The sequence below is a fragment of the Patagioenas fasciata genome, chromosome 9 (genome assembly GCF_037038585.1).
Source record: "Patagioenas fasciata isolate bPatFas1 chromosome 9, bPatFas1.hap1, whole genome shotgun sequence".
NCBI lineage: Eukaryota > Metazoa > Chordata > Aves > Columbiformes > Columbidae > Patagioenas > Patagioenas fasciata.
The window spans coordinates 8,162,735-8,176,572 of NC_092528.1; the positions used below are offsets into that span (position 1 = coordinate 8,162,735).

Genomic DNA, 13,838 nt, shown 5'->3' on the forward strand with positions numbered 1-13,838 from the left:
CAGGAGAACACTGCAGGAACATCAGTAAAAAAGAATCGGAAATCAGGAATACAATAGTCTTTGTAGAAAGAGAAGGCATGAGTTGACAACCAGCAACAGTAGCAATAGTTCATTCTCATTTCACCTAGTCTGCTATCAATTCAAACAAACATAAGATATGTAAGACTAAAAAGCAAGACAACCAGGAGGAACACACACAGTCACATAGGGCACTCTTGCACTTCCAAGTACAATGAAGCCCCCAATCAAACAAGCTGCCTCTTGAACTGGAAACATCACAGCTGTATTGTGCCAAGAGACCCTCCAGCGCCAGCCCACCTTAAGCCTGGATCAAGATCTGGGGTTGAGAGTGATGGTTGCTCTGCAGCAGCTCTCTATGGACAGAGGGAAACGGGCCCTTTCCCCCTCACTTCCAGTCGCTCAGGACTATGGTGTCTCCAAGTGCTTGTAGAGCAAGGAAATACCTTCTCTAGCTGGCAAAGCTGGCAGGGAATTAAATCCATGTGTGGTCCCAGCACATGGGGCTGTGTGACACTGTGCACAAACGGGAACACCCGCCTTGGCAGGGTAACACACAGGCTGCTGCTGGTGGGGGATTCACTTCCCCACCAGAAATGCAAGGGATGGCTCATGCCCGGCTGGCACGCCTCGGGAGAGCTCACCGTGAGGACGGCACTGCACAGGTTGTGAGGAAAAAAAGTCAAAAAACTCTGTTTTGGCTAATATTAACACAGCCATATTTATCTAGCACTGTCAATATTATTCTTCCTAGTAGTAACCTAAATTACTGCAGTAAGAGTAATTTCATTTTAAGAAAATACATCAAAGGTATTGCCCGGGAAGTCTGATTTTAAGGAATGTTTGGTTTCCCAATTTACTATTAACTTGCTGAAGGGTTGTTCCAAAGCAGTAAATCTTGGTGTTTGAAACAATGGCAATGGGCGTTCACTCAGGACTCAACTCCTCTCCTGCTTTCTGCCTTCAGAACTAGGGCTGGTAAAAACATTTGCTATTTTTGGAAACTTTTCCATGTCTCTTCATAGCAGGGATATCACGCTGTCTAGTAATACCGTCTACTGTCTGTGTACAGGGAAGGGGGAGAAAGAAGGGGAGCGGAGTGAGTGCATAAGAGAAACACTTAGCTTAAATTTACCTCTTATTCCTTCATTTACATTGCAGCCTGTAGTGATTCAACTACCCAGACTGAGATGCAGCTACGATTTATGTAGACAGTGCTAAGAAACCTCGAACAGATGGGGATGAAATATGACAGGGGAAGGAAAAGGAAAGCCATGATGAACGCCAGATGTTCGAGCAACAGACACTGATGCTAAACACGACCAGCATGTTGTTACTTGTGAGCTGTCGTGGACTTTTTATTTACACCAATGTAAGCCAAAGGTTGTATTTTTTCCTGAAGCAGGTTGAAACCTATTATTATTATTATTACTATTATTATTATGCTTACAAAAGCAATTTGAAGTTTCACCTAAGATCAGGGACTCATTTGTAAGGTACCCAAACACACAGGAGGAGCTGATTCCTGTCCAAACGTGCAGTCTATACAAGTACAGATAGGGGAAAAAAGAAGAATTAGTATCTGCATTTTGTAGACAAGGAAACCACAAATGTTAAATGATGTTGTAAAGTCAACTGGGTGTCTGTGGCAGAGCCAGCATGAAGCAGAGTCCTGTAAGCCTGAGTCGACTTTGTCTTTTCTCTCTCTTTTTAAACTTTAGGAGTGAATTAGTAAATCAGATTAATACATATCGTGCAAAGCTTCTAGGGTCCATTGAAACAGAGGCAGCTTCAACAGGACATAGACTGAAAAAAGGTTAAGGAGCAAGTACTGATTTCTTCACACCTGCACTATGAGAACTATTATCTTAGTTGAGGCGATACACTGGAAAATATTTCGTCGTGAGGCATCTCTCTCTAAGATTCATCTCAGTGAATAGCAAGCATAGGAAAACATGTTACATTTTTTGAAATTATACTGAATTTAATGTGCCTCTCCCCAGGTCTGTCACATAGAAAAGTGCCTGGAGGAGGAGAGATAAGATGTATCTTTGGAAACCGGAATACACGCAGTGAGACCAGGCCCTGGAGGTACTTTAGGAAGCTGCCCCAATGGGGCATAAATAAAACAAAACAGATACCGCAATGCAAAAGAATAGTTTAAACCACCTAAGTTGAGGTGCACCATTGACATACTGACAGTTATGCCCCCAAACCTGTATTTAGCTTTCTAGAAGGATATTGGTTTCAGAGGTGCAGATTCACCCAGCTCTCAGGTAGGTGAACCTCACACCTGTAGCCAGACCGGAGCCTCAGGAACCAGAGAGATGAGCCACTTGGACATGAGATGAATGACCATGGAAATATTCACCCAATTTACTTAAGATACTGAAGTTTCCATTCTCAGACTGTAACTTGGGGTTTGCCTTTACGTTCAGAGCACAGTTAGCTCTCCAAAGCACCATCCATTAGCAGCATCGTTATTAACATCGCGAGCCAGAAAGTCGGGGGAACTTTGTGCCCGTGTGGTTGGGAACACAGGCAGTGCCACTTGTCAGCAGTGGCTTGAAATTTATGAGGAAACATATGACTAGTAAGTTCTCCTTTGTCATCAGAGATAAAATAAACCCATAAAATACGGGCAGCTGTGAGTGCCCTTCCTTTCAGCATGGTGCCCCAGACAGCTACTTAACTTAAGTATTCCTGAAGGCTCATTTTGGGAGTGTGGTCCTCTCCAAGCCCAGATGGTTCCACTCAATACTGCCTCATAAAAAAACCAAACAGCCCCAGATTGGTCACGCCATGCCAAATCTCACTGGCCTTCCCGGAGTTAACAAGCTTGAGCAAGAAAAACGGACATTCTAGATAGTAAGATATTTCTTTTTCTTCCCGTGTGAAGCTGGGCAGAGCAGTATTTCCAGGTTCCCCTTCTACATATCCATGGGGTTGTGTTCCCCAGGAGGACAAAGAAAAGCAGAAGCCAAAGTCACACCTCTGCCTTTCCTTGCATTATTGGACCTGGTGGTCCCAACGTGAAAATCCCCCTGAAGCTCCCTGGGCCATTTGCAACTTCAGCGGTGCAACCGGGGTGTACGTGCGAGCTGCAGTTTTGTCTGAGGAAAGAATCACTGGTGCATTTATTGAACAGAGCAAAACGAAATAATGTTTTTGATAAACAACATTATATTACAACTGAAGTTTCAGGGAGAGAAAAATACAATATTAGAAAGGAAGGGCAATCCTGCGGTTGTAGTACACAAATGAATTCAGGAAACTTGAGTGTAAGTGCCCTCCTGTCAAAATTAGCCTGTGTGCCCCAGACAAATCTCTCTCTGCCTCTGTTTCCCGTGTGTGAAGGGCTGACAATGTCTCCTTTGTCTGTTTGGGCAATTCAAAACATAACATCTTTTGGAGCGGGAACCCTCTCCTTCAATGATTATGCAAAGCCCCCGTTTCAGCATGGATTGAGGTCAGAGGACAATAGTTAACTTGAGGCATATTTTCATGACACAGGCGTCAGGGGCACCGCTGCCCCGCACGGTTCCCACCCTGGACCTCGCTGTCCCATTCTCACATCGCAGCACAAAGCAGCCTTAGTTTTGCAGTGTTGCCAGTAGAGTTTTTGGTCTTTCTTTTTTTTGTTTCCGCCCGCTTCTTTTTTCTTTCTTCAGGGCCATGCTGCAAATGCAGTCACTGAGCAGATCTGGGTTAAAAATAACCCTTTTTTGCAGACATGAAGGAGTGGCTGAAGTCCCTATTTAGTAATATTCTGCCTTAATTCCTGTCAGCATGTTCCTCGGCTAATGAAGGGGAAATGAAACCCTTCTTCCTCTAAAAAAACTATTCCTTCTCTTTTGCTAATAACCAGTCAACGTAATTCTGATAAAGTGACAGATTCTAAATATGATGCTATTATCTCTCTTCAGTTCATTTCCATTTATGCTTTCTTCCACTCCTCCTCCATACACCCTTCTTACTTCCACTGCTGGTCTCTTCAAATCTGCCAAGAACTGCTTATATGACTGTACAATCCCCTATTCTTCACTATGATTAAATGCTTCCCTCCCACACAGCCAAAATATCTTATTTTTTATTTCTACTGGTTATTCACTGAGCTTTCAAGCGTCCCTCACAGGAAAAGCAAAATCTATAACAAGTCCTTCTTGACTACTGTGGTGGCCTTCCATCAGATAAAGAGCAAAATGAGGATACAGCCACTTCCAATCACAGGTTCTTCATCCCTCCTGCCAGGAGGGGGAAGGTGAAGGAAGCTGCATAGGTCAGCTTCAGCCCTACAACCCCAATCTGTCAAAGCAACGTGCCCCCAAGCTGCAATTTTTCTACTGCTAAAGAAAAAAATCATTAAAAAAAACCCCCTTCTATGTCCTTGCTGAATTAACTGAACTAAACAGTGTGTCTGCCAGCTTGCAGGAATGAGAAACACTCTGTTTTCTTTAGAAGAAGGAGTAATGTCAAATTTGTGGCTGATTTAAGGCCTCTTATTAAGCCAAGCCCATGTATTACGCACTCCTTATCCGACAGTGCTCACTCTAAATAGTTTATCACTAAAACAACCAGTGATTTTGCCTCCCACCAGTGGAACAAAAACATGCACCGACCCAGCCTTAGTCTGCAGGGATCAAGGAAAGAAGAAATGGAGCAGTCGTCATCCCTGCTCTGATCGCTTAAACCCTCACCTTACACAGACAATTAAGGGGATTATCAGCTGTTATCTCCACTGAAAATGGCCAGAGGCTCCGAAAGGAGCAGTTCCAGCAATGACTTACAGGTAAATAATAAATAAGGATGAGTCAGGTGTCTCTAATGATGGATGAGCTGAGAATGTGGCAGATTAAAGTTTATAAGGAATTGATATTCTCATACAGCCATACTAAATGTTACCTACAAAGATCAGATGTATGGAAATGTGGTTTATCCTTCTGCACAGAGCCACAGAATGACTTTTTGCTCTGGTGGGAAACACCGGGGTGCAGAACACGCTCCAGCCAACCTCAGCACTTGCTTTGGTGACAGTTGCCTTATTTACCACCAGCACACCAAACCCCTGCTTGCACTTTGAAAGCCCAGACTCGGTAACACGTTCCCCTTTTTACTGCACAGTCAGATTTCTTGCGTAACAAAAACCACTCTCCGTTAGACGTTGGAATTTAATATACGTACAATAATTATTTCCTTTGGTAGCAAATAACCCTAATTTTCCTCAGTCTATTTCCTCTCATCTGGTGTTCATTTAGACTCCTCCTGCATTTCACACACAATAAACTCTTGAGCCCTTTAAAAGTCATAGGAAAAGAAATAAACCCCCAAACAAACAAATAAACAAGCCTCTTCTGTCCCCTATGTTTAAACAAAGGTTGCCACACAAAACACCAAAAGGAAAGAAACTGGACAGCAAAGCCAATCGTCCAACACTCAGGCTGTGTAAACACCTCCGTCCACGGTTTTCCTTTCCAGTAAATAAGGGGGGGTCACAGCAAGTCAGTGCTTGCTTTGGTAACCGGGTTTGTTTTGCACTGCTGTGTTTGTTTTGCCTGATGGTCTCCGCTCTTGGGACCCTGTGGCATTAAAAGATGGGACCTTTGGAAACGTGACAGCCACTACATGGGCTCTGCTCACCCTCCGGCCCCTCACTCGGGGACTCATCCTTGGGTCTGGTGTCCCCGTGGGCCAGTTCGCCAGGAAGTGACCACTGGGGTGTCCCAGCCCCTAAAAACAACCTCGGCACTGCTCCAGGAGCTGGACACAGAAGAAAATGCTCTTGTACTACAGACAAAGTGATGTGCTTTTCTTCCGAATGGGAACATGAAATTGATGGACTCTCAGCTGGATGCAACCCAAAGCACAGGTTTCTAAACACACAAAAGTGGTTTTTGGCAGGTAAAATTGAGTTTTTCAGTCCAGCTACCCCTTCTTGTAAAGGAATGGAGTTGGAGGCTATACCCTTTCATAATTTGGCCATATTTTTGAGACTGCTTAAACAAACAGCTGTTTTGGGAACACCTGTGTGCAGATGCTCCAGAAGCCACTCACCTGCTTCTCCTGATCTCAGGTCTATGCAAAGCAGAGTTTTGTGTGTCACAGCAGCTCCAAGGAGCCACTGAGAACCGATCCGCACCCCCAGCTGAGGCAGTGGGGGAGTAAGAAGGGCCAATCGTCCAGAAAAACTTAAATGCAGTTTAATGCAAACATATATTCCCAGGAAGAAGGTTTCAAGGCAGCTTCTGGAGCCTGTGGAAGACCCTGGCCTAGCAGCCCCGTGTCTGAGCTGGGTGCTCAGAGCTTCTCGTCCTCACTGACATGACATGTCTGAGTCCCTCTGAAACAGAGGACAGGGTGCGCGCACCAGAAAGAAAGAGCACTTCTATACCTGGCAACATTTACATGGCTTTTGGGGCTGTAGCCTTACCTGCGGTCCTTCCAGTTCAGTTACTGGCCAGGAGTATGCAAAAACTTCTTGGGGAAAATGGGTTAAAAATGGAAAAATGGAGTGAGCTCTGATTCCAGCTGCTAGAACAATATTGGCTGAGGGTATAAATAAATCTGTACCAGGTTTCAGAGTGTAAATGAATCTGAGATTACTTGGGTCTGGGCTTTTGGATTTAAACAGCTACGGAGTCAGAATCTGTTAAATACTTCTATCTTTTAGCAGGAATTAAAGTGTGTTAGATCCATTATATATTCACTTAAAAATACCAGTGTTATTAACCATGAGTTAAAAAATAATTTGTGAGTAGGCATGCATGAAAAGCCACACCTCTCTTTTTTTTCTCCCCCCACCCCCGTATATTTCATAAAATGTGGAGGGCTGTGAATGCTTCACAATCCTGGCTGATGAGCCTTTCATCATACCATGAACAGCCACACTGCAGGGCCAGCAAGGGAGCATGAGGTTCATACGTATATATTCCTTTTACATAGATGGTCCTTCTGAATTATACTGGCAAAGGCTGCAGAGTTGGAGCGGAGATGCCAAGGACACAAGTTGGTTCCAAGGGCAGATGGGTGACACCACATTTTATGAGAATGCTCTAAGGACACATGTGGCCTTGGTACCCACCTCGGGAGCGGGAACATGATACAGACTGTTCCACCGTGATGAGATGTATACGGTAGTACAAGGGAGCATTTTACGTCTGGGACCAAATGCAGCATCAAGATAGGTATGGTTGGGTGCAAAGTCCTCTGAAATCATGAGAAACACACACTTTCAGGATCGGTATCTCCATAAATGACATGAGGGTACGCTTTTACCTCAGCTCTCTGGGTTGTGCAGGTCTGGTAGTCACCGTGTTCACAACACACTGCGACACACACAGCCCCAGCTCAGATTTGTTAGCAATGCACTTCTGACAGGCTTTTACCCAGGAAACAAGTATGGTTCTATCACTCCGCCCCGTCTCATGACTGTTTTATATCCAATTAGCAGAACAGACAGAGACTATGAGTTTTAACAACATCTCTGCTTTTCAAGAAAACTGAGCTGCTGTGTAAGCACAAGAATTTCCTGTTGCACTGTCTCTTGCAAAGAAGTTAATCTGAAAAAAAAAGATACGTGACATGTTATGAACTTTAGGAGTGAACCGCCAGTTCATTTTTCAAAATGACAGATGTGATGAAAATTGGCCAAAGGCTTGGAAAAAAAAAGTGGGGGTCAGGGTGAGGGGAGCAGATTGGGGGGGGAGAGGAAAGCATTCCAGAGCCCTCTGGAGCCTTGGACTCCTCTAGGACCCATTAAAAGCTTATGTTACTTGCACCGTTTATAAACAAGCGCTTTCTTTTGCCATCATATAATAACCTTCCTCATACCAAGCGCTTAGGAAGTGTTGACTGCTGTCTCCCACTGAAGCATGGCACCAAAAATGACGGCGAGTTACAAATCAAATTCCTTTGATTTATTACCTTTCCCAAGGTTCAGGGGGTTTGTTGAGATTCCTAAGTGACCTTAGTAAACCCACTAATCAATAGCACATCTGACTGCTGACGGACTGCAATGGAAAGTTCCACTGCTAGCGGAATTACATCAATGCTGGCAGAGGAGAGACAGGAGAAATGTGGACTGCAACCTATGCCTATTCTTTGCATTCTTTTGCTTTTCTTATTACCCCTGCTGTCATCGAGGTAGGAAATTTCAGGATGAAAAGCCACTGCCATTCTCCAGAAGAAACTTCTTTGCTCCCTTCACTTCACTCTATCACAGAGACTTTAATTTTTACTGATTTTAGCTTTGCACAAAATACAGATTTTAGTTACACATCCCAGCCATATTTATTATAAGTAGTGTACTGTACCCACTAAGTGAGTTTCTCCCTGTGTGTTAGACACACTAGAATGAGGTAAGAAACAAATCAACACCCAAATGAAGTGCCAGTGCCGGCTGCCATGTCACCAGGGAGGCTGAGCCTCGAGTCCCCCTGTCACCAGGACAGAGATGCACTGGAACTGCACATAAAGCAGGATTTCTGCATTTGATTCCTGCACGCTACAGACACAGGAGAAAGAACAACTCGGATTTTGCCACACAGGAAAAAGAAAACCAGAAGGAAGGTGAGATACTGCAAAGACAAAGAAATAATGTGCAATATGCAAAGATGTTTTACGAGAATCAGCTGAAAACAAAGCAGATAGGCTGCAGTTTGCATTTTCTTTTGAACTGTGAGCCCACTTCTCTTGCCAATCACAGGAGCTCCACCGGCAGTGAGACTCAAGGAAGATTCAAGGAAAGTGTAACAGCATGATAGACAGGACGTATGTCTGCCTGAAGAAGATTAAATTATAAAGAAACCATCCAGGAAGATTAAAGGAGCAAGAGTAGTCAGAGGAGCAGATATTGATCGCTTACGCAGGACAATGAATTCCTCAGCGACTGCTGCCTCAGACGCACTATTTGTGTCAGGCGCTGCCACGGCCATGCTGACACCTGCAAGCAGCTCCTGGGTCAATCTTGTTCCAATCAAAAATTGATGGATGGCTACTTTTATTGATCAAAGAGGGAAAAATCAGGAAACAGCATCGAGATGCACAGAATTTTGAAACTAGATTGACATGTTCTGGACATACGAGTAAATATTCTGACTTCCAACCAGCCAGGGTACATCCAGAAACAAGACAGCCCAAGGAAGGAAAACGCAAGACGGCACAACCCGTTCCTGGAAGCAGCCACAGCGCTGGTGCAAGACCTGATTTCCAAAGCGCTGCTCTGCGTACGGCTTTGCTGAGCAGCAAAGCAAATCGATGCAAACTAAATACCGCTACGCACCTAATGGCAGGAGATAGGTGACTGGTCCTCATACCATCTACCCCATTCCTTCTTAAAATCAGTGCTGGCAGAGGTTCCCGCGCTGCTGCTTTTTTTGCCAATAGTCATATTAGTGGCTTACAAAGAGTACCAAAGCTCCCTCTTCTCAGTTAACTGACTCTCCCTTGCTCAGGAATAGCAGATGCTGTCAAGCAACAAATAGATAATCCTCAAGAAAGCAGAGCTACTAATCAGTCACTTTCATATTTAAGATCGCTTGGAGTTGCCACTGCCTTATACTGTTTTTCTAATTAATTGCACTGGAATTCACTTAAGCAAGCCCCGGATCAAAGAATCAGCTGCACAGATTGAAAAAAAAACTGTCTGTGTTGCTAATGCCTTGGATATGGATGACTTGCTAAGCATTCAAAATCCTGGATACCGGTGGTTTAAAACTACAGATAGTGTGAGACACTTTCAAAGGAGCAGATTTAGGAATAAAGAGGAAAAAACTCCCTTCATTTGTTCATAAAAGACAATTAAACGAAGGCAATTGTTCAACTAATTTATTGTGGAGTTTGTGTATCTTAAGTTACTTATTCTCCACTTTCCTATCACAAGAAATCTCAGGGCAGGAGTGTCAATTTTCGTTGCAGCAAAACTTTGTCATCATTACGGATTTTTTTTTTTAGTTCACTTTTATGAAGGGTTGAAATCTTTTCAAAATAATGATAAATAAAAATGACTGGGGATGGATGCGTTACCAGTTGGTGCAATAAATCACTGCCTCTTCCTGCATGAGTCCTGCTCTCATGGTTTAGAATATCATCGGAATGCTTTTGATTGATCTACAATTTAGTAATCCAGCCATCATCATCCATAATTCTACAATAAACCACGCCGCTTAATGTAGCTGTTACAGATGTTCAGAAGTTCATTCCCTGCCTTTTAAGAGGTGATATCTAGACAGCAGCTGCAGACACCAGGATTAACAGAGGAAGAAAAATCTATCTTCAGCACAGGAAAACAACCCATTTTCCTATAACAATGCCATGTCTTTAAAGCTGAAAGACATGCTGCCAACCTTGATATATCCAGGTTCATTTATGAAACACCAAACACCTATTTGCACACATACACCCCCCCATGCCAGTCGGCAGAGGTAACAAGATGTCTGGCTTCTGCCTAAAACACACAGAATCCCAGGATGTCAGGGGTTGGAAGGGCCCTGGAAAGCTCATCCAGTGCAATCCCCCCGCCGGAGCAGGAACACCCAGCTGAGGTTCCACAGGAAGGTGTCCAGGCGGGTTTGAATGTCTGCACAGAAGGAGACTCCACAACCTCCCTGGGCAGCCTGGGCCAGGCTCTGCCACCCTCAGCATGAAGAATTTTCTTCTCATCTTTAAGTGGAACCTCCTGTGTTCCAGTTTGAACCCATCGCTGCTGCCCCAAGGGGAGGCTGCTATTCATCGTGCTGCTGTTGGAACCAGCACCAGCCCTTCACAGGGCATCATTACTCATTTTTTTTTCATAAATTACTGATCTGAAAACAGTAGGTTAATTCTTGGTTTCAACTTCTTTTGCTTGAGCCTGAAAGCAACACAGCGTGAGCTGGCCTGCAACTAACACTTAGGTTAATACTGCTTCTTAAAGAAAAGCAAAATATGTAACACGCACAGCACAAGGCACAGATATTTTATACCAGACAGCACTAATACTCTCTGCCAAGCTCAGCAGCCGCAGCTCATTGAAAGCAGGCTGACAAAATAGCCAACAGGAACTGTCAAGGTGATGGTCTAGGTCACAGAAACAATTTCCTTCCTAAGTGAATCACCATACTGAGGAAGCTAAGGAAGGCTGCAGAATTCATTAGCGAGCAGTGCTGGAGGGGTCTGCTCCAAACCCAGCGCTGAGCCGCCCAGGGCAGCCAGCATCCCGCTGACAGGGACACGGCCCAGGCGCTGCCCTGAGGGCTGCGGGGAACCGCACAGCCAGTCCAGGACACTATGAGACTTCGGAGCCACAAACCTGACCGAATTTAAAGTGGGTATTTCACAGGGATGGCACCCCTGGGCTGTGAAGAAGGGATATCACACCCTAACAAACCTCTTCTCCTTCTCAGGATGGTAAATGAGATCCCTCATCCTGTGGCTAGCAGGGGGACTACTAAAAAAGCAGCAGTGTGGTGAATGTGATTTTGAAAAGCAGCTTTTTGTCCAATAAATCCTTGAGAGACTTTCTTTCTTTCTTTCCTTCCTTCTTTCCTTCTTTTTTTCTTTCTCTCTCTTTCTTTCTCTCTTTCTCCTCCCTTCCTTAATACAGGCCAATGTTCTCACCTCACCTTCCCTCTGAAGGACTCTGGAGGTGTCCTAGCTGGCTGAAAGGCCACCAAGCTCCTCTGCATCTCTATTGCAGATAACTCTACTTACGTGCTTAAAAGCGTACGTTGCAATTCCCCGAAGCACTGCTTTCAACCAAAAACCCCTGTGCATCTCTCCAAAGAAAGCATGTGGTGGGACCATTCTGCTTGTGCTGTGGGCTGGGAGCACCCCCAGCTGGGAACCGCTAATTGTGAATATTCCCCTTTCCACACAGGGCTCAAGCAGCAGTGCCATCGTGTCACCTGAGAGCACCCCCGCTACGCTGAAGTCACTGTGCCGCTACAGTATTTACATTTCCAATTTAATGGCACATATTCCCCGCTGCCACAAACACTGCGTAGAAGTGTCCCTGGCCTGCAGGTGATGTTGTGTACGTAACCGTGGAGCAGCTGGTTTTGTGTTGAGAGATTACAACTGTATCTGCAGAGCCTTTGGCTTAAGTCTCTGCCTCGGGCTTGACTACGAAACATCACCTCCAAAAAAAAAAAATAGGACTTTTCTCCCTCATAGGCTTAGGTTACATGGAAAAGTTTCACTGGCATAGCTGTACTGAGAGAAGTAAATATTAATAATATAAGAACATTGTTGGCCCAATAACAATGCCAGCAAAAAGTTGTGGGTAGCTGTATATATGCAGCTGTGGGTATAGCTTATTCTGTCTAGAGAAATGGGTTAAGTTATAGAGGCAGAGGAATGCCTGCCAGTGTGAGTTCTCTTCCAAAAGGGGTTTATCAGCACAGCCCTAGGGAAATAATCACATTTTGAATGCAGGCATGTGCTCCGTCTCTCTGTCAAAACAATTATCACACAGAAAAAGTTTCTTGTGTTTGGTAAATTTTAAAATAAGAATGTGGCAATCCAGATCCCCGGAGCATGCTGTGATAAGTCTCTGCCCACTGGGATCTGCTGGGCTGAGGCCATTAATTCTTTCACATGCACTGGCAAACTGCTGAGCCTGGACAGGCTTTCGGTCCCTACCAACCTGGGACGGATGAGAGCTGGTGATCTTGTTATATGAGCCTCCACATCCCACAGCTCTGAGTCATTCAGTCCCTTGACTGTCTCTTCACATAAGAATTTATCTTTTCTTTGAGTATTTTGCCAATGGGAGCTGCAGGGTAGCAGCGTCATTGCAGTCTATTTCTTTGAATACTCTGTGGGATCTCAGCTTGGCATATTCAATTTTTTCATCCTGAAGAGAGGGTGTGTACAAAAGCAAAAGATCTGGAAAGTGCTTAGCATCACAGGAACTGCCAGCACCGCTTCCTTTGTTTGCTCCATTTAGCCTGGTGACATTTTTTATCACCAATTAGCTCCAACACAGAAAAGCCGCATCTCTCAGTTGACTGGGGGACAGAGAGATTGGGGTTCAAATCCCCCTCGTTAGTCACTCTGAGAAGCTGGGCCGATGCTTGTTGTGCATCCTGTTATTCCAGTCGGCCTAGAGACAAGTGCCAGAGTTGGCCCGAAAGGCGCGGATCAGAGACAGAGCAAACCAAACGTGAATTCCTCCCACTCCACGCTTGGGCTTGGTGTACCTGTTACTACATGTGTATCCTCCTCATGTCAGACATAACGAAGGCAGAGGCAGCCGCAAAGAGGGACGGAGAGGGGATTGCTAATAAAGAAAATCGATATAGCAAGAATCAGTACAGTAAAGATTCACAATGTTCACTCTGGGAAGACATGGCCTTCTACCGGGGAATTCCCTGAAGGAAGGAACAGCAGCAATAGATGTGAAAAAGAAAAGAATTAAAAAAAAAAGAAGAAATCCAGTCACATATTCTGTATTTAAATATTAAAAAGACTACCAGATGCAATTACGTTCATGATTAAAAGATCTAACAGAAGCATATTTAAATTCATTAACTTAGTCCACACTTTGCTACCTCAGGAGACCAGCTGCTCACAGAATACAGGGCAGCAAAATACAAACTACATCTTGCTTGTATTTGATCAAAACCTTTTGGAAGTTGCAATGATCTGGCTGTTAACATCTCTTAGGTGATAATTAGGCTCTTGGGGCAGGAAACATTGTTTGGGAGAGAATATGCACTGTGAAAACATAAGTAGTGGAGCCTTCTGCCTTGCTGAAAAGTCAGTTATTCCACCATATAAAAAAAGGCAGGCAAAGGCAAAATGAGGCCATTTTCAAACAGAGACTCATTTTGCCTGTGTATATC

The 13,838-nt window shown here is 44.5% G+C and overlaps 1 protein-coding gene across 1 annotated transcript in view; it reads right to left on the reverse strand.

The window, feature by feature from the left end:
* Positions 1–13,838, reverse strand: part of HS6ST1 (heparan sulfate 6-O-sulfotransferase 1) — a 176,725-nt gene that overhangs the window by 6,620 nt on the left and 156,267 nt on the right. The window lies entirely within an intron of this gene.